This window comes from Monomorium pharaonis, chromosome 4, assembly GCF_013373865.1.
Source record: "Monomorium pharaonis isolate MP-MQ-018 chromosome 4, ASM1337386v2, whole genome shotgun sequence".
In the NCBI taxonomy this organism is placed as follows: domain Eukaryota; kingdom Metazoa; phylum Arthropoda; class Insecta; order Hymenoptera; family Formicidae; genus Monomorium; species Monomorium pharaonis.
The window spans coordinates 23,140,179-23,164,068 of record NC_050470.1 but is presented as its reverse complement, the minus strand read 5'-3'; the positions used below and the strand labels follow the sequence as shown (position 1 = coordinate 23,164,068).

The 23,890-nt window shown below is 30.4% G+C and overlaps 1 protein-coding gene across 4 annotated transcripts in view; it reads left to right on the top strand.

The window, feature by feature from the left end:
• LOC105837285 (glutamate receptor ionotropic, NMDA 2B) overlaps nucleotides 1–23,890 on the top strand; it is a 192,370-nt gene that overhangs the window by 87,359 nt on the left and 81,121 nt on the right. The window lies entirely within an intron of this gene.

Here is a 23,890-nt window from a genome sequence, read left to right as displayed (position 1 = left end):
TTATGTGCCTGAGGGAAGAATTTCTTTTGCATAAAGACAGGATATGTAAAGTAGCGAACCACTCTCATGAACAAAGACAAGAGAAACTCTTTATCTTGCGTGTTTCGAATGTTCTCGAGATTCTTATGAGATATAACTCAATAGAATTCCATTTTAAACTAGTTTATAATGATTCAAAGAAGTAATATAGATTGTCATTGATTAAAACCATTGAATAAGATTGCACTATTTTGCTATAATTACTGTAGTCAAAAGAACTCTGAATAAATTGTATGTCACACAGACGATCTGTATTTGACGCAAAGGAAATACTTGATATAACATGAATGTGAAACTCTCATCTTTACGTGACTTTACTTTGAAAGTGACTTCACGTCGAGAATCTAGATGTTTCTGGAATCTGATATAATTATAACAACTTTAACTTTGAGTAAGTTTCAATTTTTTATTTTAATTTTTCCGTAATTTAATTTTACATTAAACAAATGCATTGAATTAACAAGTTGCTAAAAAAATTAATTAGCTTTGTAAGATTATAAAATTTTGAAGACAATACGTGAAAAAATTATTCCACACTTTGTGTACAACATTTTTGTACAAATTATTTTGTTCCCAAGAGTAATACAGATTATTTTTTTTAGTAGCAAAAAATACTTTGATCTATTTGTTTGACAATGAAAAACATTATATGATGATAACGTATAACATATTTGTATTTATATTAATACATTAGTTTATAAATTTATATCACATTCCATTAAAATGTTTAGCTTTTCAAAATTAGCTTGTGCCAGTAGAAAACAGTAGCACGAGTCAGACTTATCAGAGATTCGCTATGCTTTACTCGCGCACCAGTGGCGCAATTGGTACATATATCGATAGGTGCGACACGGTCATGGAGTGGGTGCGGTAAACATCTACCATCCGCAATCTCCAAACCGCAAGGTGCCAAAGGGCCAAGGTCGCTTTTATCTTGCATATAAGTGTCAATGTCGCTGTCATGCCAACAGTGCACAAGTTTTCTAGCCTAGCGCTCTATGGTGTTGTCCCTTCAACGAAATCCTGCCGGAAAAAGGTCGATTTGCATCAGCCGCTGTTCCGGTCGTTAGCTGTGACCGGAAAAAGATACGATAGTGCAATTTGCTTTGCCTAGCTGGCGCGTTCGCGTTTCTTGCGCATTGGCAAAAAGTACGTCGCCTTCGTAATGGAATTGGCTCGTGGGAATGTCAACGGTATAAAATATTTCAGAGGAGAGCTTAAGTTTGGTTGAATACAAAATTATTGCTATAAAATGCTTGAACATTTCTATCTCTTTCTTAGGTTGACGAACTTTATTGCTTATAATATCGTATTTATCCAAGATGCAATATCTTTTATCTTAAGGTACGTTTATATTGAAGCAGTGATAAATAGGCTATAAGAAGGGCGTTAAGGACGACGATAAAAGCTTATTAAATCATGAAGCTGTTGATTCTTATTTCTTACAAAGGTGATCTCATAAATATTTCATTAATTTTCACTTTTCAACTTGTTTCTAGAGTCGAGAGAGAGATGTAAAGCATAGAAATCCAAAGTTTTTGCTTCTCAATCGTTGGTCAACTACTAGCTGTACGCGCTACTTCAATATTAACACTTACATATAATGTAAATCCATGCATTGATTTTCACTATTTCGCCGCTTTTGTCTTACAGCCGTAATTTTTTAACTTTATTCAAAACAAGCAACACACAACATTTTTCTTACAATTAGTGTGTAACTTACTTGTAGCATTAAAGGAAGGAATATGTTACTAATACTGTCATACTACTTTATTTTTAGATAATATATCTTAAACAAAACTTATAAATAATATTTTTTACACAGTAATTAATACAAATAATGCGAATATAATTAAAACCATATGTAGGATTTATATATTGCGATTCATTAAAATGACTAACCGAATGGATGTTAGAACGAATAATCTTCCAGTTTGACACTCAATTAAAATAAAGATACATTTAAGTGAGATACATTTCGATTTCTTGTGACGTGCAATTTGTGTGGAGAAACGCGTTTGCAGGTTCGCACATCCAGTTGATAGGAAATATCGCGCATTTATTTTTCGACGAGCAGAGACGGTCTGTCACCTTGCGAATCTTCGTTGGGATGCATTGCAACTTCCATTTCCGCTTTCACGGATATCAAGTTCTCCAGACTGTTGCGGTCACGAAGCCATTACGTTACAGCGAAGGACGGATTGACAGATAAAATCCCTTTACTATCAACCACACCCTACGTAAAAGACGAGTATGTTTTCTTATAAATGCAAGAAGCATCGCATTTTACGAAATACATGTTACACTGGAATATATCGATCTGGAATAAAAATCGGTCAGCTTGAAGGTATTAGCTACGTTTACTATACTACTTATGCTGAAGTGCTTTTATCTTTTTATTTAAAACATGCGGAAAGTATCAATATTCGTTGATGTGGAAACATGTGATGATAAAAGTAAACGATTTAAAATAAAAATCATTCAGGAAAAATAAGCTAAAATTTAGATTTAGCAAAATATTTAAAACTAAATACATAGAAAATCTTTTAAGAGATATATAAATAACAACAAAATCTTAAATTAATTAATTTTTTATAAATAAAATATCAATTTGCAGAATTTGTTTTATTATTAAAAATAATAGGTTGATTAGGCTTCTAATATATGTAAATATTAAAATGACATTGAAAGAAGCGAGAAAGCTAAGAACATTAATATTCTTTAAAAGTAACTGAATGTTTTTCATCTTTCTTTTCTCAAGTCTATAAATTCAAGTTCAAAGATCTGATGAATCCAATTCGGTTAGACCAATTAATCTCTGAAAGATTTGTGTGAGAAGTAGCAAAAAACTTGGATAATAGTGTTACTGAGCTCCTGAAATTGATAATGACAGGAAGTATGGTATTCTATCGGTTTTTCGCATGTGAAGGCTTTGGGATGCTCTCCATCGATCTTCTCCTCAGGATATAGTCTCTCGGCACGCGAAAGAGCTCAAACGATTGAACATTAAAATCGCTCCACTTTGGAGCAAGGTGATTAAGCTTAATTGAATCTTCAGAGTAGAACTAAGGCTCTTAGAGCGGCGCACGTCCGCATAGAACATAGGCGTGAGAAATATTCGTTTTGGTGGATTAACACGTTTTACGCCACGAAATCATAATTAATTCGTTCTTTAAAACACACCTTACGCGTTGAACATCAAAGGCCCGTTTTCATTTCAAGCGAAATTATTTCTGTGTCTGAAATCTAAAATTAACAGTGGGTTATATGCAACACTACTGAACCAAATTTGGTAGACGTTTCAACTCACTTCAATCTGCGCTCCCAGCTGGATTATTTACTAACAAGTGCTAACTGTATTCTCTGTAGTGTTAGACGTCGAGGGATTAAACATAAATTTAGTATGACATGTTAGTAGTAATGCGCGTTTATCTAATTTCATATGTCATCAGCATGTTATATTTAATACAAACAAGCATTGCAAATGAAATTGTTAGAAAATAATACTGCAATTACAGAACTCTACACTGTACAGTTAGCAAATAGTATGATAAACTGTGACGGGCAAATCCGGGAACATTCATTCCTTTCAACCCATTTCGCATATGCAATTTTGCGAGGATCCCATTGGAAAATATTACATCCGTGGTTCACTAACTGTAAATTTAATGTTGTTTCCGCGTCATCACATTGAATATTCAGCAATATTATGACACTTCATATTCATCAGGCACATTTTTACAATAATGATTTTTTATAAAAAATGTTTTTTTTTATTTTATAAATACAAAAAACTATAATATAAATACATTATAATTTTACAAGGTAAAATTATACGATAATGCGTATTTCAAAGTATTTTTATAAAAAAATTAAGCACAACATTATAAATTAAATGTTTAACATAAAATTAAATGTTTAACATTATTCTTTTGCATTATTTTCACGATAAAATAATCCAATTGTCTTATTGAAAATCTCTTGTTTCTTTAATTAGATGGTGGGAATTCATTAAAGAAATCACGCTTAAGAAATACCGCGAGAAAATTTCGATGGACTAAACTCGATGTCTTTTAAATCTCTGAGTTTAACTGCAAAGAATAGAGTTCCAGTTTGCGCATAAATAGAAGTTCTTTAATTAAGGATGCAATTAAGACGCAGAACTTTGCGATATTCATTTTTGTTTTGTTCCTCTTCGAATCCTGTTTTGTGTTTTGACGATTGGGGCGTCACTGTGAGGTAAGCCATCTTATTTATATGGTACAATATTATTAAACAGGCATGATATCCGTTTCTCACGTGAATATAAATATTATTTTAATTGGGTTATTTATAAATCATATTGCTATTTTGTAGTAAAAAATATTTACGAAAAGTCATAAATAAAACAAAACTATTTATGATTAAAGAAATTTTTTTTTAATTATACAGTTAAAACCGTAATGGTTTCTACTTTAAAATTTACTTTTTGTTTTTTTGGAGCTTGAATGTGATATTTCATCATGAAATATACAACTGAATATTTTCATGGGATATATTATTGCAAACGACATAACATACCAACGATGGTGTTGTGCAAAAATATACCATAAAATCGATGTGATATTCTTTTTACTGGGCGTACCATGCATGATTTACCTGAAGATATTTTTTACTTTTACATATATATATGTATATGTATATATTTGAATAAAAATAAAAATAAAAATATGAAATATGAATGAAAGAACTTATATTAATCAATTTACGATTAAAAATAAAATTATTCTAACAAAACTAAAAATACTATAAAATTATGTGTAAAAAATAATTAATAAAAATTAAAATAAAATTATAATGTACTTTTAAATTTTTATTAAAATAAAAATACATCTCTCTCTCTCTCTCTCTTTCTCTCTCTCTCTCTCTCTCTCTCTCTCTCTCTCTCTCTCTCTCTCTCTCGTGTTAGTATTATACGCGCGCGCGCCTGCTTGCGCGTATGTGTGTGCGTACACTTCAATTAAATATACTATTTGATACCGTATAGGTCACCACGACTGTCCAGGAGCTCAATAAAGATCAAACGAGACTAAGAAAAACTCACTATCTTATTGTACTCTTGGCTGACAATTTCAAGCAGACTTTCTACAAACTGCTTTTCACGCTAGTCTCGTAAAGGTGTGTGGTCGCTTAGGAGCAAAAATACGAGCGTAACATTACTGTCGCTCTAGTTGCCACTGCAGCTTTCTTCAAACTTCGCCGTATTTCTTTCGTATTCCGTGCTCTATTTACTAGCGCAATTTTTGTCGCAGCCATTATTGAGCGATCTGCAGAAAAGTATCTATATAATTCAGAAAATAATTCATCCAATTTTTACATTTTTTTTACATTTTTTGCCTTTGGGCGTGTAAAACTGTTAATTTTTAAATTCATTAAAACTACGATATTAAATTAATAAAACACAGAAAATCGTTTCAATGTAAATTAAAAAAATAAGTACACGTACATGTTAATATTATTAATTATTATACAAATGTGTATAATTTTCTTATGCGCAATTTTTATTTTTTATCAAAGAAACTTGTTCTTAGTTTATTTATTCAAAGACATTTTCAATCAGTGTGTTACAGGAGTTTAAACATTTTTTCTATATCTCTTTCTGATTTCTTAAATTTTTTTAACCATATTAAAAGATGTGCAAAAAATTATACGAAAGATTTTGTGGTATGTACATTTAAAGCAATTGAAAATACAGATTTATACGATAGTTTGGATGCACCAATCAACTTGCATGTTGAAAACCAAGCAGCCGATATACATTATGCATTCTCATAACGCACTTGTGTATACATATTACATAACACCATATGGAATTGGTAGTACATTTTAATTGAAACGCATCACAAGCGTATTTGAAAACCATTTTTGTATATAATTTCTATATATTACTGACTTTTCAAACAACTTTTATTTTTAGTAGCAAACATAAACAGTTTTTATACGCGCCGAAATGCGCATCTTTTTTTGTGTCAGCTATGCGTGTGTATCAATTATGCTTAAAGATCGTTGTGTGTTTTACAGTTATCGAATATTCATCGATTACTTGTCGTATTTTTTTTTATCGATATAAAAATTTTTCTTTGGACCTTGGCAATTAATTTATTGTTCTGCAGTACGTCGTTACGCAGTGCGATTTATATCACCCTATTGAACGAACAGTGATTGGCAGCTACCAATTGGTATTGTCCGCAGGTCATTCCAAAATAGAAGCCACGAAATACAAACGCGAACGCGTTGATGTATTTATATACCAATTTCAAAGTACGTGAAATTGAAAATCTGTAATCTGCATACGCTTTATTGGAAGTAATATTGAGTACCTTGATGATTTAATGATGATTTTAATTGCTTAAAAGAAAGTGACGAAATGATATAAAAGATTTGTTATATCTGAATTTGTTTTTCTTACTTTATAATATGTTATAATTTTCAGCATATGTCGTAATCTGTGTATATGTATAATTATATACACACATGTATATATATATATATATATATATATATATATGTATAATATATACATATACAATATACATCTAGGGGAAAGGATTAATGATATAAAACAGAGTTAATATTATTAACTTTTTTTTAAGTTAATAATAAATTGTTTCTTTTAATTAATAAATGTGAACAATAAATATAAGTATAAATATAAATAAAATGTAATAAAATATAAATAAAATATAAACGAAAATTGAATGGAACACAGCTTCAGAATATTATTTTGGTTTATTTTTGTTCAGGTACCGCTATGTGGTTGATATGATTGATGTGATCAATATATAATTAGTTTTTGATGAAAAATGTTTAAAAGATATATAATAAGATTTCAGAAACATAACTCTTAATCTGTAATGTATAATACATGTTTGCTTAAAAAATTTTTGTTATAATACATTGTTAAATGTGATAGAACAAAACATTCTGAAATGTATTTAATTTTATGAAAATAGCAGTTGAATGAGCCTATCATTAATAAAAATCTAGTACAATTTATTCGTTATTAGTATACACATTTACTTGAAAAGCTTGTGTACAAAATTGCTGCTGTAATAGTAACCAATGTATACAATATTTTTTATAAACTGTAATCATTGCACGAAAATCACCGTTTGAAAATTACCTTATATATGTAAAATAAAATCATTCTCAATAGAATAGTAGTAGATATGCGACTTTATCGGTAGGGACGATTGTTTAATATAGTTTTGTACAGTTTTTTTAAAAATAAACCCTTTACTGGAATGCTTTCCACGACGCTATTGTACAGTCCTCCGCTTGAGCACACATAATCGTTACGTTGCAGAGCGTCGATTCTCAGCCACAATGGAGTCTTCGTTCACGCCCAACGAAATGTAGCCTTTATCTAAAAACAATGGAGCTATTACTAGATGCGGACTGCGGAACGATTCAATACAATATAGAAAATTCCTTTGTGACGAATAAATAGAATATTTAAAGATCTTATACACAATACTATAAATTAAATAAATAATTTAATTTTTTTTAGATTCCGGAAGTCCCTTTTATTAGAAGCAATTTAATTTTTTATATATAAAAAAAAAGAATTCTTATAAGTTTTGTGAAGTAAACTGCATTAACTCTGATAAGTTAAACTGATATTTCTTAACAGTTGGAAATGTATGTATAATTAATTTTGACACAAATGAACTAATTGTGAAATGTCCGGCCGTGATTATTATTTATCGATGCATATAGTTTACCGCAATCAATAATTGGCCAATAGTATACCAATCTAATACTGACTAAATGATACAGGACAGTGAACGCGCAGTTGGTGATCAGCCATCCACCGGTCTGATCAGCATAGAATTACGGCAGGGGTTCCGGAAGTGTGTAGTAACGAACTGTACAGCATTTCGGTCCGCAGCAATAACGTTAACGTGTCTCATAGATCGAGAACAATGTTATGCAACATGTAGACAAATACTGTTCGGTAAGTTAAATGTAACTGTCTTTGGGAGACCTGAGATAAGCTACACGTACTGACTTTATGGCTGGCTAGAGCTTAGGTGAGAAAGTGCTTCACATTATATATACATATATAACTGTAAAGTTCTTGTGTACTCGAGGGTGTACTTCGTACATACATGCGAGTCTTCTACCTGTGCAAATCGTGTCGCTGGCCAATATTAGTTGCGCGCAGGGGCAGCTTCAGAGTTAGGCGGATTGTGGACGAACATGTTTGATGTGTCCAGCGCAGTACTCTGTGATATATGACTTGTATACTTATCACGTGCAATAAGAATTTTTGTAAATATGCCTTTCATGTTTTCCCATTAATTTTGCAAAATCTCTTAATTAAAGATTGAAACTGATGTAGGTAATTTTGACAAGTTTGATTAACAAAATTATATGGGAAAAAGTATCTAATGAAAATGTACTGACTGCATAGGCAAAAAGCCTGAGAGTTATAAGATTTTTTATTCGTGTTTTCACTGACTTAAAATCGATGCAAGCGCAATATTCGTTCACAAGGTTGCTATATTTCACTTTTACTATCAAAATATGAATCAATAATGTTTTAAAGTTTTATTAAGTTTAGAAAGAGTGTTTTTTTCTATTGCGGTAATTTAAATATTAAATATTATAGCTAAGGATTGGTGTCTCATAACTATTTTGAAGTATTCCAAGTTGTATATAGTATGTTACGTGTTTCCAAGTTGTATATAGTATGTTACGAATTTCCTGAATATAATAGGAAGTGTTCGTAACCTTGATGTCAGTGCGATAATAAAATGCAGCATAACTATTTGAGGACCGCGCTCGTAGACGGTGCTTACAATTTGTCTCTGAAGAAATTTCTCGGCTATTCCCAGCAGGGATAAACGGAACAGATGGAAATGGTCGTTTCCGCGCGACCGTGGCTCGTCAGAATGCTGTCAGAAATTGCACAAAACGTTAAGCTTCTCCGGTATATATCGAGCGCGTTTTATATGAAACCGCATGCGATTTATATTTCAAAAGATAAACAAAAACGTTTGGAATTAAGGTGCGATTGATTTGCTCCGAGTTTTGCACGTCCTGCTCGTTGCAACAGCTCCCAGTTATTTGGCGAGGTTGAAATGACAGATAATTTTGTGATAAACCATCGTGATTTTATATTAATATGTCACAATAAGTTATATATGGATTATTTAACTATTTATTAAATTTATTCAATTTAAATGAAGCGCTAAGAAAATTAAATTTAATAAAAGGATTATATCCATCACTGAGATCCGACGTTTGACCGTTATAGGCGATTTACAATTTATTGATATATATAAATTTAACGCGGAATATTATTGTAAATAAGAGAAAAGGAGAGAAAACTGGTAGCGTTTTATTATAATACTTAGATTCATTGAAATTGTATTCTACAAATGCCATTAATTGGATATTAATAGCATATTTATGACACAAACGTGTTTCTTTCAATATTTCTGCTTTTTACTAACAACCAGACACCACAGACGCGCACTTTGCGCGCGCTAATTGACGTTTTATTTTTTACTTTTTAAAAATGAATAACAATAATTGTATAGATAACCATCTATACAAATTTGACAGGTGTCAAAATTTAACTACAATGATAGTTACTCTCACAATACGAAGTAACTGCAGCAAGAGAATTAGCATTGTAGAAAACTGTCAACAATAAAATCGCTTAAATACGGCTTTTTTTAAAAAAGATATATCTTTTTGACACCCGAATAACGTTTTAATATTACAATAAATACATAAAATAACAAAATTGTATTTTTTATAATTATTTATTTGTATTTATTATAATTAAAATAAGCGGTAAATTAAAGTGGTGAATATATAAATTCACTTTGTTTTGTCAGTCACAAATAAATTAGATGTATCAACATTTTGTATAAACATTAACAATTATATTAATTGTATGAACATTTAAAGCGCCATGATTATATTATAACTGAATCATGTCTCTGTAGCTCTCATTACATCGAGCTCATATTCTTGTACTCTCATTATGGCGACGTTACCGCGTTTATTCTTATTTTCTTATTCTCTTTATATCATATTTTTTTATGTCGCATAATGTAGCCGAGATTAACGATCCACTGTGCTTACAAATAATAGTACATAATGTAAATAAAAATATATGAAAATATAATAGTATAATAATACATATTTTTATAATATACGTATAACATTCAAATTATTACTTGTACATACACATACGTGATTAGAGACAAAACATATTTTGAAACAATATACATATTCTCTTGTATAAAAAATATAAATAAAACGTTGCAAAATAATGTTGCAAATTTTTAGGATATTACTAAAGTTCGATATATTTCTTGTAGCTTATATCTAATTTGCAACGTCTATTTCTTTATCGAAGTTTTGTACATAATGCATTCGTGTACTTTAATGCAGTAATACATTATACATTAGTAAAGGAAATGTAAACAGAAATGTAAAGAGTGACTGCTCATAGACATGATATATGTCCACGTAATTTTTTCGTGTATATAAAACATATTTTGTCATATATTTCTTCATTAAATTTCTCTAAATTACTATAAAATGTAAATATTTGTGTTATTAAAAATTAAGAAAATCTATAGCACAATATTGAGTTATATGAAAAAGTACGTTTTGTTAATATATTATATATTATATATTATTATTGTCTGTCTTAATCGTCTATTATAATTTATTAATCAGTCCATTAGACATGAAATTAATCAAATTATTTGTCTAATAAAGTATCAGAAATTGAATCTTACGATTCGACCGGATAAACAAATGCAGATAAATAAGTACCGGCGGCAGCGTTTGTACTCATTGAAGTAAGTTTTTTTGTGTTTATTCGCAATCGCTTGATAAGTTTGAATTTAAAATAGACTCGCTTGAAAAAATAACTTTTAGAAGGAAAAAGAAAGAAGTAAAATAGGAAGAAGCATAATAAGGATAAAATAAACAACCGCTAATGGTAAACTGGACGAGGAAAACAATGTTAAAGGATAGGTAACCAATAATAAAAGGGTGAATAAATGTGCAAAATGCCTTTTAAAAAAAAGCTATTCGCTCGGTCGAGCTTTTATGATTTTCCCAGACGAAGATCAGAAAGCAGAATGGGATCTGCGCGCGAAGATATTCTTTCATAGAAGTTAAGTAACGAAACTTTGGAACTATATCGACATAGCTAGAGAGGTTGCTGTCCTTTTTCTTCCGACAGTATGGATAGGGCGGATGTGTTCCGATTTTCAAGTATCGAATAGAGAGAAATAAGGAGGAAAGAAACCAAGATGGGTATAAGTTATAAGAAAGAAAGATAACTTCCGGTATTTATATTGCAGATTCTTAAAAACATTGAGAAGTAACAGTTATTTTTCAGATTGTGACTTGTGCATTAAATTAAATCTATTAATAATAGAATATGTATATATGTATATAAAATATAGATGATATTTGTAACATAGTAATTAAACAAGCATTCTTTAATTCTAATGAGACAATATGAAGTATTATGAAGCAAAGAAATGCAATTTTTTTTACGAAACTTTGTTTCCATACAAAATATCTGAATAAATTTCTTCTCTGCTAGAGACAATTTAATATTTAATTAATTATATCATGATCTCAAGTAAGATAATAATTTTTACGATTAGAATCTTTAATCATAGTTATGTGAACTTCTCGCAAGGAAATCTTTGATCTTACATTCAAAATTCAACAAAATTGATAAGATCAAATGTCTTTCTTTTGTCAGAATTCATTTCGTACTCTCGCGTTATATGAAAAATATACAGGAAACTCCAACATTAAATTATTCGTAGAAAAGCGTGAGTCGATTGTAAGACGATCCTACGGAAATCCGAATGTGCCTTGGAATACCGAACGCTCTTTGGCGTGTAAACTCACAAAAGCGAATGTATATGCGTCAAAATGAGAATGCTTCTTCGAGGACCGTGTGTTTGAGAGAACCCAACGATTGGCATACTCGATCTTGGATGCTTGGGATCTTGTCTTATCACCCTTTTCGCTTTTTCCTCTTACTTCCTTGTCCGTGACAAAATGTCACATGGTTGTCGGTGTGAATCTTTGTGCGATTGGCTGGAGCTACGCATGGAATTCGATTATCTCGGGTAAAGTCGGGTAGAGAGGATGATAGCGCGCGGGGAGTAATGGGAGCTCACGATAGTCGTGAAACCAGGAACGACATTGGTATAGATTGGCAAACAGATAGGTAGCCAATATTTATTATTCTGAAAGAATAGGGCTTTAAGCGACGTAATGAATTGTAAATATTATTCATATCAGGATTATGATAATATAATCGCTAAATTTGTTCCGCGATGGAAGTGTTCTACGCTTCACGTATATATGTATAAAATTAGTTGAAAGTATAAAACCTGTTATGGAAAGTGTTCAGAGATTTAAACGCTTAAGACTTTCAAATTTCCTTGTAAAATTGTTTGTGATGCTAATTTCTTTCATAACAAGGAAAAAACAAATATTAGCAAAAAAGGTACTATTTTTTTTAAGCACTTTATTAATAGAGAGAGAGAGAGAGAGAGAGAGAGAGAGAGAGGGGGGGGGGAGGAAGGGAGGAAGGGAGTGAGAAGAAAGAAAAAAAATATATTTCTAGTTTTATACAAAATGGCAATAATGAATCACAAATATTTCTGATTTTAAACAGTCAACAAAATGCAATGTATTATCATTCGTATAACAGTCTCAGTTCCAATTTTCATTCAGAAAATCAAGTGTACACGACTGGCGAAGACGAGATAATAGAATGGAATTACGATCGTACCAATGAAAACAATACCACGATTGTGCCACGATGTCGACGTTCCATCGGAAATATGCCGTTTGCGTTCACCATAAACTGAAATGTTATACACCTCCATAAATCTACGAATTTTCCGAGAAATAGCCGCGCAACGTGTTATACATTAATCTACTTTCAAAACCAACATTTATATTTCTAAATAATAGGAGAATATAAACTAAATACGTAAAAGCACAATTAATTAAAGATGAATCTCATTTGGTCATAGCTAGATCTTTGGCTAATATTTCTGGTATTTGATTTGATGTGAAAATTTCGATTCAATTTTATTTCAGACAAGTAATCAAAGATTCCATTAGATTCGATTCAAATCTGCTTCATTTGCATACGTCTAATAACATGATACTGAGAAGTAATCTAAAATCTTTATAAGTTTTGATAGATATATATTTTTTATGTTTAGAGCATACGTGTCTTAAGACTAGAACCTGTATTATCTTAGAAGTGGAAAAAATTTTCAACGGAGGATAAATCAAAAAGTAGTATTGGATGAATGCACGGCATTTCTTTGCGTATGAAGAATGTGAAGACGCGTTTTTGAGATATGTGAGAAAACGTGCAAGGATCCGTACACGGATTTCGCGTTTCAAAAAGTGGAGTCTAGATTTATCTGCCATGTGACCCAACAATAACGGGCCCACATAAAGGCGAGCAATATCTTATTTTCTACTTCGCTCTAGTTTCCCGTATAATCCAATATACCCTTTTTACGCTGCCGTAAAGCACTGTCATTCCCAACAGCATCTTTTTTTTTCTTCAAAAGCTTTTGTCTTTTTTGAAGATTGATATCTTTTGTTTTAAAATGTAACAAATAAAAGATTTTAAATTTTGTTTGAATGTTTTATTTGAATAAATGTATATATAGCTACATATTTTTATAAGCACAAACTATTACATGTATTATAAATCTACATGATAATTATATTATCAATTCTCTTATTATTGACTTATTTATATTATACTTACTTATATCTTTATTGAAAAAAATATAGCATATTGTATATCAGACTTTGAAGTTTGTCCGCTTAATAGTACCGATTGGTGGTTTTCTCATTTGTAGAATCGCATCATGACAACGGATTTATCCTTGAGGCGATGTCAGGTGTAATGATCACGAAAAACACGGTTTGCCACTTTTACCGCGTACGCGCCCAGGGATTACCCGATTTATCTTCTTTATTCGGCGTTCTTAGGAGCTACCTGCGGGAGGGGTGTAAGAGCACACGCAGTTCCCTGATGTCAAATACGACGCCGCGGGATTCCCTTCAGTGTGTACCAGTGTCCCTAGAGCTCGCTTTTGTCTTATTGAATTTATTGTCTCGTCGAGTCTAACTTCGTATGGAGCTGCAGCCAATGGTGGGCTACCCTCTCGCTCCATCGAGTTACTCGCGTCCGTCGGGACGACGAAGGGTGGCGTAAAAGCGTGAGATGGCATGGCAAAGGCAAGGAAAAGGAGAATTTAAGGGTGGCCAATTTATGAGAGCAACAGCAAGAGGAGTATTATTTCTCAGATAAAGAAGCATTAACAGCTAGATCTTTCGTGCTGTTGCTTATTTGGGGTCGAAGGGTGAAAACAGAATTTGCTGGTCGAACGAACTGTGATGGGCAAGCTATTGTGAGAGTTTATTGCATTTTATGTACACGGTTGTTGATGGATGTGATTAATTTGGTCGATATTGTAACGATAAATATCAAACGAAATATCTAACGCTATTTTTGGTTGTCGGACATACATTTTGAAAAATTAAAAACTTAATGCCAAAACTAAATATTATATTGTAAAGTTACGATTTTTTACACATACATGTAATAATTCTTATTATTAATTTTTGTAATTGTATTGTTATTCAATTATTAAAACGCCATGTATTTATGATATATTTAAAAAAAACAAAATTTTACGACATTTTAAAACATTTGTAACATAACTTGACATTTGTAACATAAAACATGCTTTGTTTTACTGTATTTACTGTATATTGTAAATATTTTATTTGTTCTTCCTGATTGCGTTTTTTGATCAAGAAAATATTGAATTATTTAAATTTAAAACGAAAATACTATTAAGCAATAATTTTTTAACTCTACGTTTTTGTCTTGTTTAATGAGTTCATTGCACATGATTGAGTTTCTTTAACAATTCCGTTCTTCATTTTGATTTTCAAAGATTTGTTACAATATTCATTCATCGTTTTACTTGACAGAAGAGAGAATCGAAGAGAATCCCTCGGTATGACGCGGCACGCCGTGAATCGCACTTTTCCTTCGAGACAGACAACTCGGTGCGACCTTTGTTGGCTCGTAATGGAGCAATAAAACGATCCAAACGAGTACCGCCTTCGTAATGAGAATTTCTTAACTTCTAACGAAGACTTTGAAAACGAGGCTTGAAGTTTGCACGTTGAAAATTTGCGCAGCGAGTGACAAGACTGCAAATTTTCTTCATTGTGCCGTCAGCATTCTTTCTTATTATGATGTTTAAGTTCCAAATGCCAAAGTCTCAACGTTATTTATTTCACTTGTATCGATTTATTATTACAAAATATACAGAAGCAAGTTGAATATTGAAAAGTCAGAATACTTCTATTAAATTGATGATTAAAGATTAATTCATGAAAGATATACATGTATTTTTTGAGTTTGCAGCAAACACTTGGAAAATTATATAATATTTACATATTAAGTAAATATTAAAGTAAAAAGCATTTTTTATGAAATATTATTTTAAATCTAATAAATAATCGTTGTAATTTATTAATATAATAAGAGAGAAGAGAGAAAAAGAGAGAGAGAGGGAGAGAGAGAACCATTTTGTAACATAAACGTGAAAAGAGCGATAACATATAATCTCTTTTTAAATATCTACTTTTTGTAATTTCCGTAATTTTAAACAGTGAATTCAATTTTATGATTTTCCGAGTTTAAAACTTATGGCAATTTATTTTCCAGTGCAACAGTTTTTCGATTGTAATATTGGTCGTTCTTGATGGTAAAATAAATAGATATTTAAGAATTTTTATCGTTTTTTTTTTATTTGGATGACCAACGTTTATTCGCTTTCACTTGAGAAAAGATGTTTTAGATGTATCAGACGGTATAAAGGGAATATAGAGTAAGAAAAACTAAATGTATCCGTAACAAGGGTCAAAATGGTATCCGAAAGAATGCTTTTCTTCAGGTTCTTCTTGTAGTTTTACGTCTAACCTTTTGTAAATTTACTGCTCTCTCAACCTTTTAACTTACAGTAACGTAGTCTGAGAGAAAAATTCGCGGTTTGAAAGCTTAGCTTGCAATGTTAGGTTACAATTTAACTCAGCATTTAATTTTGATATAATGGTCGAATGTAAATTGGTATAATTGATTTAATGGAATAATATTAGTAACATACATATTATAACTTTTATATATTTATTTATTTGTTCTATTTATGTATATTTTTATATTTATATCTATTTTTTATCACTATTATATATTAGTTTTTTTGTTTAACTCTATATTTTATTTTAATAAAAGATGAAAAAAGCAAAATTACGTATTTAATCTATGTTGTATATTGTTTCACAATTCTGTTATATTAAGTCTATTAAGTCATATTCTCGGGAATTATTTGTACAATTAAACAACTAAATTGTAGCTTTGACACAATTATTAATAAATATATTAATTGAATGAAAATTTCAGTGCGCTGCAATAATAACACAACTAAAGTGGGAGACGAGAAACGATACGGATAATTTACGTAAAGCGTTATGAGTAATCTTACTTTTACTCTAATTACGAGAATATAATATAATATGCGAAATATTTATAATGATTTAATATAGGATGGGCCATCTGTGTTATTTCTGTTGTATTATATCAAGCGGTACTTGCTAAGAAATAATATTAAAAATTATATACAGATACTAAAATTTTTAACGATATAATCAGATGCAAAAATACTGATGTTTGTCACAAATTGTCAATACCTAGTACAAAAGCTCTTGAGAGAAATAAACCATACAATGTAAATGGGGATTATTACCGTGTACCTCACAACATTATGCACTTACATGCCCATTGCTGTGGTACATTATACATAATACATTATGTAAATGGACTACTGACAAATGCAAATCGTATGCATAGTTGCGTGTCCTCCTACTAACGAAACTGTTCGGTCAGCCACTTAATATCCTAGCCAGTATCAGCCTACTGACTATATTATTATCATGTGCAAACGGTTGAGATGTTCCATAAGCACCATAGTTTCATCTCTAATTGCAGAATAGCTACAAGGGAAAATTAGTTCTATTTGGCGAATGTCCCATTAGCCATCAAAGAGATGCAGGAACTGCACGATAAACCTCACTGTTATCATAGAAAATTACAAAAGACTTAAGTAGCCTCATAATAAATTGGCTCCCGCGTGTATTATCGATAATAGCTTTGCAAGAAAGCATTTCACTGTAGCGTAGACAGTACCAACGATTTATCATAGAATTTTCAGTCGAATTAAGGTTTGTAACGAAATGCATCTTCTGCGCGGTACTACGAGCTACTGCAATTTCGAAGAAAATTACGAACGTCATAGTTCTCTTTAATACATTGGAACTTTCGCCGAGAAACATCGTGGCGCCGTAACTTTATTCACCAAAGCGCACAAATTTCTTGAAAAGCAAAAAGGAAAGGATGACAATAACGTATGAAGAACGAAGAACTTACCTCCTCGTTGTTTGACCCCTCCTCCCATAAGAAAGAATCCTTATAATCTCGAACGTAACTTCTTATTTTCTTAGATTATCATTCAAATGAGGTTATAAACGTATCTTTCGGTTTTTTACTTATTTTTCGGTATTCCCTTTGCCACTCTGTATTGCATCGGTATTTCAAACTCCCTTTGCTGTTGCGTACCTCACTGAAAATCCTCTTACAGATTTTATCGATCCGACCTCAAAGAGCTTTGCGCAGCGCGTGTTTGTGTCGTACTGTGCATAAACTATTAGTCTTAGATAGTGTTGCTTTTCGACTTCGTCGACAGCTTTCTGTTTCGCTCGCTTCCTTTCTCATGTTTGCTCTATATGCACTGCTATATTACTTTACGTGATTTCGCTTCCATCGTTCTTTCTTTCTCAAAAATGTTTATTTTTACCCTCGTATTACTGGGTATTCTCAGAAGTTGAAAAATTCAAAATTGAAATCACACATCTCGATCAATTCCTCCGCTTACTTTTCTCGAGATCTAATGAGAAATCTTTGTAGAACTCAATCACAGTAATTCGGTCGCGTCTTCCCGAAGTTTTCATTGCGACACTCGAATTTTTTAGACCGGAGAAGTCACATAATCAGAGAAATATCGCGCAGCTTTCCATGCACTTTCCTGGTAATCATGAAGACTTGTAAACAAGCTTGGAAGGCGTAATACTCGATATTTGATTCGCTTGGCTACGAGAGTCGGTAGTTCCTATCGAGGCTCTCTATCCGGCGATCTCAGCGTTCCGGGTTATTTCGCTCGATATATGTATTGAATGAATCCTTGATTGAATATCGAATTGCGGTCCAATAGAAAAGAAATTGAAATCATCGGTGATTGGTAAGCTACCAAGTGATATAACAAATACGAAGCTACGAATCATGTTTCGGTAAATGTTTAATCTTCAGGGATCGAATTTCCATACGTCATTTTTCCTTCTAATTAAATCTCCATTCTTATTATAGATTACTGAAATTTATTCGATATTGCGAGACATTATACATAGATCAACTCTTAATTAAAATTTTTTTAATGATATGAAGTAAAGCTCTTAGAATAATATTTAATTAAATGTGAAAAATACCTTTTTGAGCCGATGTCGGTAACTATGCGTGAGTTATAACGTGTATTTCATACTTATAATATACATAATTAAATTTGAATAGCGCATATTATTGTTTTCTATCCATTATAGGCTTCTATTCCATTTACTATCTATACTTATTATTAGTTAACTTTTATTTTATAAAGTTACAATGTAGCAGGATGACATTTTGATGATTGAGACATACACTTATTGGGAATGGATGGAAGATTAAAAAAATTTTATGACTACTCTGCAAACAATAAACTTGGTTTTAAAAGAGATATATTAAATTGAACACGTAAACACACGTAAACAGTTTAATTTATTTTAACAATTTTAACAATTATAATAACTATTAAAAAATTATATTTTATATTTATTTGTATTTTCTAACGTTAAAAATGAGTAGAGAATTTTGTGTTAACCAGAATATTGATTACGCTGATGTTGCTTAATCGAAATTTCGATTATTGGATTGTCATTTATCTCAGACACCGGTTATTCGATATGACAAATGCACGTCGTACATTCCGATAATGTACTGATATTGAAGTATTGACATTGACGTAAAACTTAATGACATACACATTTCCGCGATATAAATGACTGATGACAACTTGATACAAACAGAAACGTCTGACAAAAAAATTACAGTTAATAATTAAAGGAAGATTATTGGCAGGCTACATCTTTCTCTTCTTTTCCTTTAACATAAGTCTTTTGTTAAAAAATATTTACAATTAATGTATATAAGGATTTTTGCAGAAACCCTTTACCTCAATGTAAAACATTTTTGTTGATTACACAAATACCTTATACTGTTCTCAAAACGCAACATAGCGCGAATATACGTATAAAAGTTGGATTAAAGTTAAATTTATTTTTAATAGGTTTTATATAAAGAAAGTTATGTATAAACTATAACTTTATTTCTTTAATGGATTATGTCTTTATCATTACAATGCAATGTTTAGTTTCCGAGAAATACAGAAGTGTTGCTTAGAAGACTTATGCCTAGTATTGACGACTTTTTTTCTCATGAATAATTTGTATTAATAGCTAATTGTACTTAAAGTATATTTACTTTGTAAAATGAAAAATTTAACTTTCATAAAAAAGATACACTTAATATTCTCTAGATATATCTAACAATAGAAAAAAATGTAATTAAATATATTAAACTAACGGTGTTGAATTTAAAATTTATTAACTTACTTAACGTAAATTAGTATTGTCATTAATCGTCGTTTACAGGAACAACGTTAATTAACCTACATATCGTTACTTAATCATGTCAGAAGTTTGTAATTAGAGCCGCGTTTCGATTTTCAATTAATTAACCTCTAGATTCATTCTTAACAATGTATGTTAACTAATTTATAAAATTTATATATGTGTGGCGTTAAGTAATACGGAAAATGACATAATTTCTTGCGATGAACATGAAAGTATGAAAAGTTATGAAAAAAGTAAAAATGCACTGATGAAAAACGTGTGTGATTAAAAATCGTAAGATGAAATAAAACTTTACAAAGTGATATACAAAAGGTAAGAACTCTTCTGGGTAGACATATTTTATTACACTGTTTTGAGTCATTTCCACAATTTATACTGTTATGTTACGTTCCTTCTTTATGTGTATTGTAGTTCATTTTAAAATTTAATACGACTATAAACACTATGCTGGTGCAAAATTTTTTCTTGCAAAAGGAATTAGATTTAAATACTTCAATGATTATAAATATTATTAGTTAAAAAATATTTAGAAATACTGTTTAGTCCTTTTACAAAGGTTATTTTAATAATTACTTAATTATTTTTTTTCAAATAGATATACAGAGAAAAATAATTTTAAGTAAAGAATATAAAATTTATTAAGTTACCAAAGTTTAAATCAAATTTCTGCAAGAATTGATCTATGAATTATAATGTCATTAAAAAATTCTAAATTCTGTATTTTTTAAAAATAATATTTTATATGTAGATATTATGTATACATTATTATTTATATATTATTTGTTGATTATTTATCGTTAGAGCTGAATATTGAGAACATAGTAAGTTATTTTTTTTAATTATTATTAGTAGTAGCTCACATGATATCTCATGTTTAATGTAACAAAGGTCCTTGTTAATTGGATGTGTAATTATCACAAATAGATCAATGAACAGCGACGGGTAGTCCCCTTACATGGTGGTTAGTTAGGTGCCTTAATAGAGGGTACAAGGGTTCAGAGATAGAGTCAGGCCACAGGAATCCGCGACGGTCAGTGGTCGGTTTACCAAAGGCCATCCATATGGGACGTGGTTCAATATCGCGAAACCTGATACGTAGGAGCGATAAACGTAGGGTCAAAGCAATACGTGGCAGTAAAAACTCAACCTTGTCGTAGCTGTACGCTTGTGCCAATATATCTCATGGACCACTCTAATCGACTGTCGACTCGTTGATTGGTGCTGAGATGCTGAACATTTTGTAAATATTTGTATTATAAAGGATTCGATTACATAGCATTATATAAAAATTAAGATATTGTTCTCCCCGATTCGTTAATATAGTAAGTTCTTTGAAAATACAATATATAACAAGTATCTAAATAATTAAGAAATAATAAAAATAGTTTCATAATCATGCTTTATTGTAAACGTGCAGAAGACAGAAGATTACAAAATACAGCACTCAGGGACTTTTTTGAAATTCAACAATTAACGGGTTTATATATTTATCTTTGTATAAAATTGTAACAGAGAAATCACTAATATATTTCTGAATAGTACGTATCTAACACTCAGAAAGCTTGATCTTCTGAGTGAGGAGCATTAGACATTTTTGCGTTACAGAGACATTTTGCGTCTGAGACAAATATTTGATTTCGGTAATCGCCTCCAAAAAAAATCAAAAGAGAAATAAGTAACAGAAAGGAACAAGACGAACTTTGGCAATAAACTGAAGCAAACCTGACAAGATGAAAGTATCTCGTAAAAAGTTTTGGAACAATTTATGTTGTGAGATACAGTAACTGTCTTTACGTTGTCGACTTCTATTCAACTCTCAAATTGTTAACCAATTACTTGTTAAGATAAGAACTAAATCCTTTTATCTTCAACAGTTAAAGTCTCTGAAAGTTCTTTAGAATTAATCCGTTAATCTGATATCTCTCTAACATACAGATTGTTACATTAGTAAATTTTTTATTTGATTAAGAATTATATTAATTTTATATTAATTGTATTAATAACAAAATTAGAAAAGCTTAAAATTTAATAGCTTTAAATAATGTAAAAAATTACATTATTTACATTATTCTGCCAATTACAAACTACGTTTTACATAAATTGTTTAAATATTTTAAATATGGTATTATTTAAAATATGGTATTAATTTATATTAATTTATATTGATACCATATTCTATTTGAAACACAATTTAAAATATATAAGTTTATATAATAAATTAATTAAGAAAAATAAAATTACGTTGACGATAAGATATTTTTATTATATATTGCATTTGCATCATATCGGAATAAAAATTTTATGCAGGAAATCCAATTCAATTCGTTGTGATTTAAACAAGCTGTCTGGGTTTTACATTGTACATTTGAATGTATAATGCTGGACTTGGGATTAAAATTGTTTGCATGTAAAGTCAAGTACATTACTCGCAAATTACAAATCAAATTCGTATGTGACGTTAATGCGTATAATGCTTCTATTATTACGATTTCCATGCAGATCACTCTATTACCATCTCAATGATTTTAATTAATGGCTAATGGCAGTTTCTGATGAAGTTAATTAGATATTTAAAAATGTCTATCGTTATATCATATTTGTAGCGTTACGTCGTACGTGTTCGAAATATAGATTGCAATCAGAATACCAATGAGTGTCTGTAGTAGAAATATTGCAATAATGAAATAGCTGCCAGCGTGTCAAAGTTGAAACAAATGTCATTTTGAATGCAGGTTCGACAATCGAGAAATAAAGCAGGAAGTATCGGCAGTATATCATTTTTGTTATCGACAGGATATCATATATTTTATATAGGATGAGTTTATGTGCCAGTTAATAAAATATCACCTATTGATGATAAATCGTAAATAAAATTTCTTCATAATTTTTTCACAGAATGTTTACAATAAAAAACGTAAAAATTATACAATAAAATTATATTTTATTTTTGTATTTACTTTAGATATATAAGCATTAGTGCTACAATCTTGCTCATGTTTGTGTTATTGGAAGTTGGATGATTGAAGTTCGATCAAACTTAGAAAGGCGACCGTAACGTGAAAGGACTAACCAATATCTACGTTTTATGTTACGAAAGGAAAGCCGTGAAAAGCTTTCACGCAACAAGACTCTACCTTAGACTAGAAAACCTTTACAAAGTTAGTGAAGTTCTATTTAATATGGTTGATATACCTAAACAATTGAAATAAATAAACATTTAGGGCCGGTTGTTACAACTTCTTGGTAAATTTACCTACCAGATAAGCATGTGTCTATATTCTATTTCTTTTTTTAAATAAATAAAGACAAACATATATTTATCTGATAGATAAGTTTACCAAGAAGATGGAACAATCGATCCTTAATTGGAAAGATTTAATTTTTGTTTAAGATGTATTAAGAATTTATGTAAAAATTATAAAAATTTATAATATTAGTTAACATCGAAGTTTGTAAATGTTATAAATTTTTAAATTAAAAATTAAAATTTTATTCTTTTATTCTTTTGCAAATTAACATATTTTAAAATTACATAACTAAAAAACTTAATTTAATTTAAAATATTTAAACAATTTATGTAAAACGTAGTTTGTAATTGGCAATAAATATGCATATCTTATACAATTTAAAATAATTTTAACTAAAAAATTAGACGAAACTAATCTGATACCAGATATTTTCGTCGATTACAACTTCCTTAAAATCGAAAGTTTTCCAAACTCTTCTTACTGACTTATGTCGCTGAACTGTGAGACCTAAAGTTGTGTTCGTTACGAGACTTGAAAGCTCGTTTTTTATAAGACTAAAGTATTTTGGTGAAGTCCAAAAAATCAGATCGGAAAATTTTGGAAACTAAAACCGGATAAAAACTTATAAAAGTTGAATGTTTTATTTGAAATTTTTTCTTTAAAGCACTTGA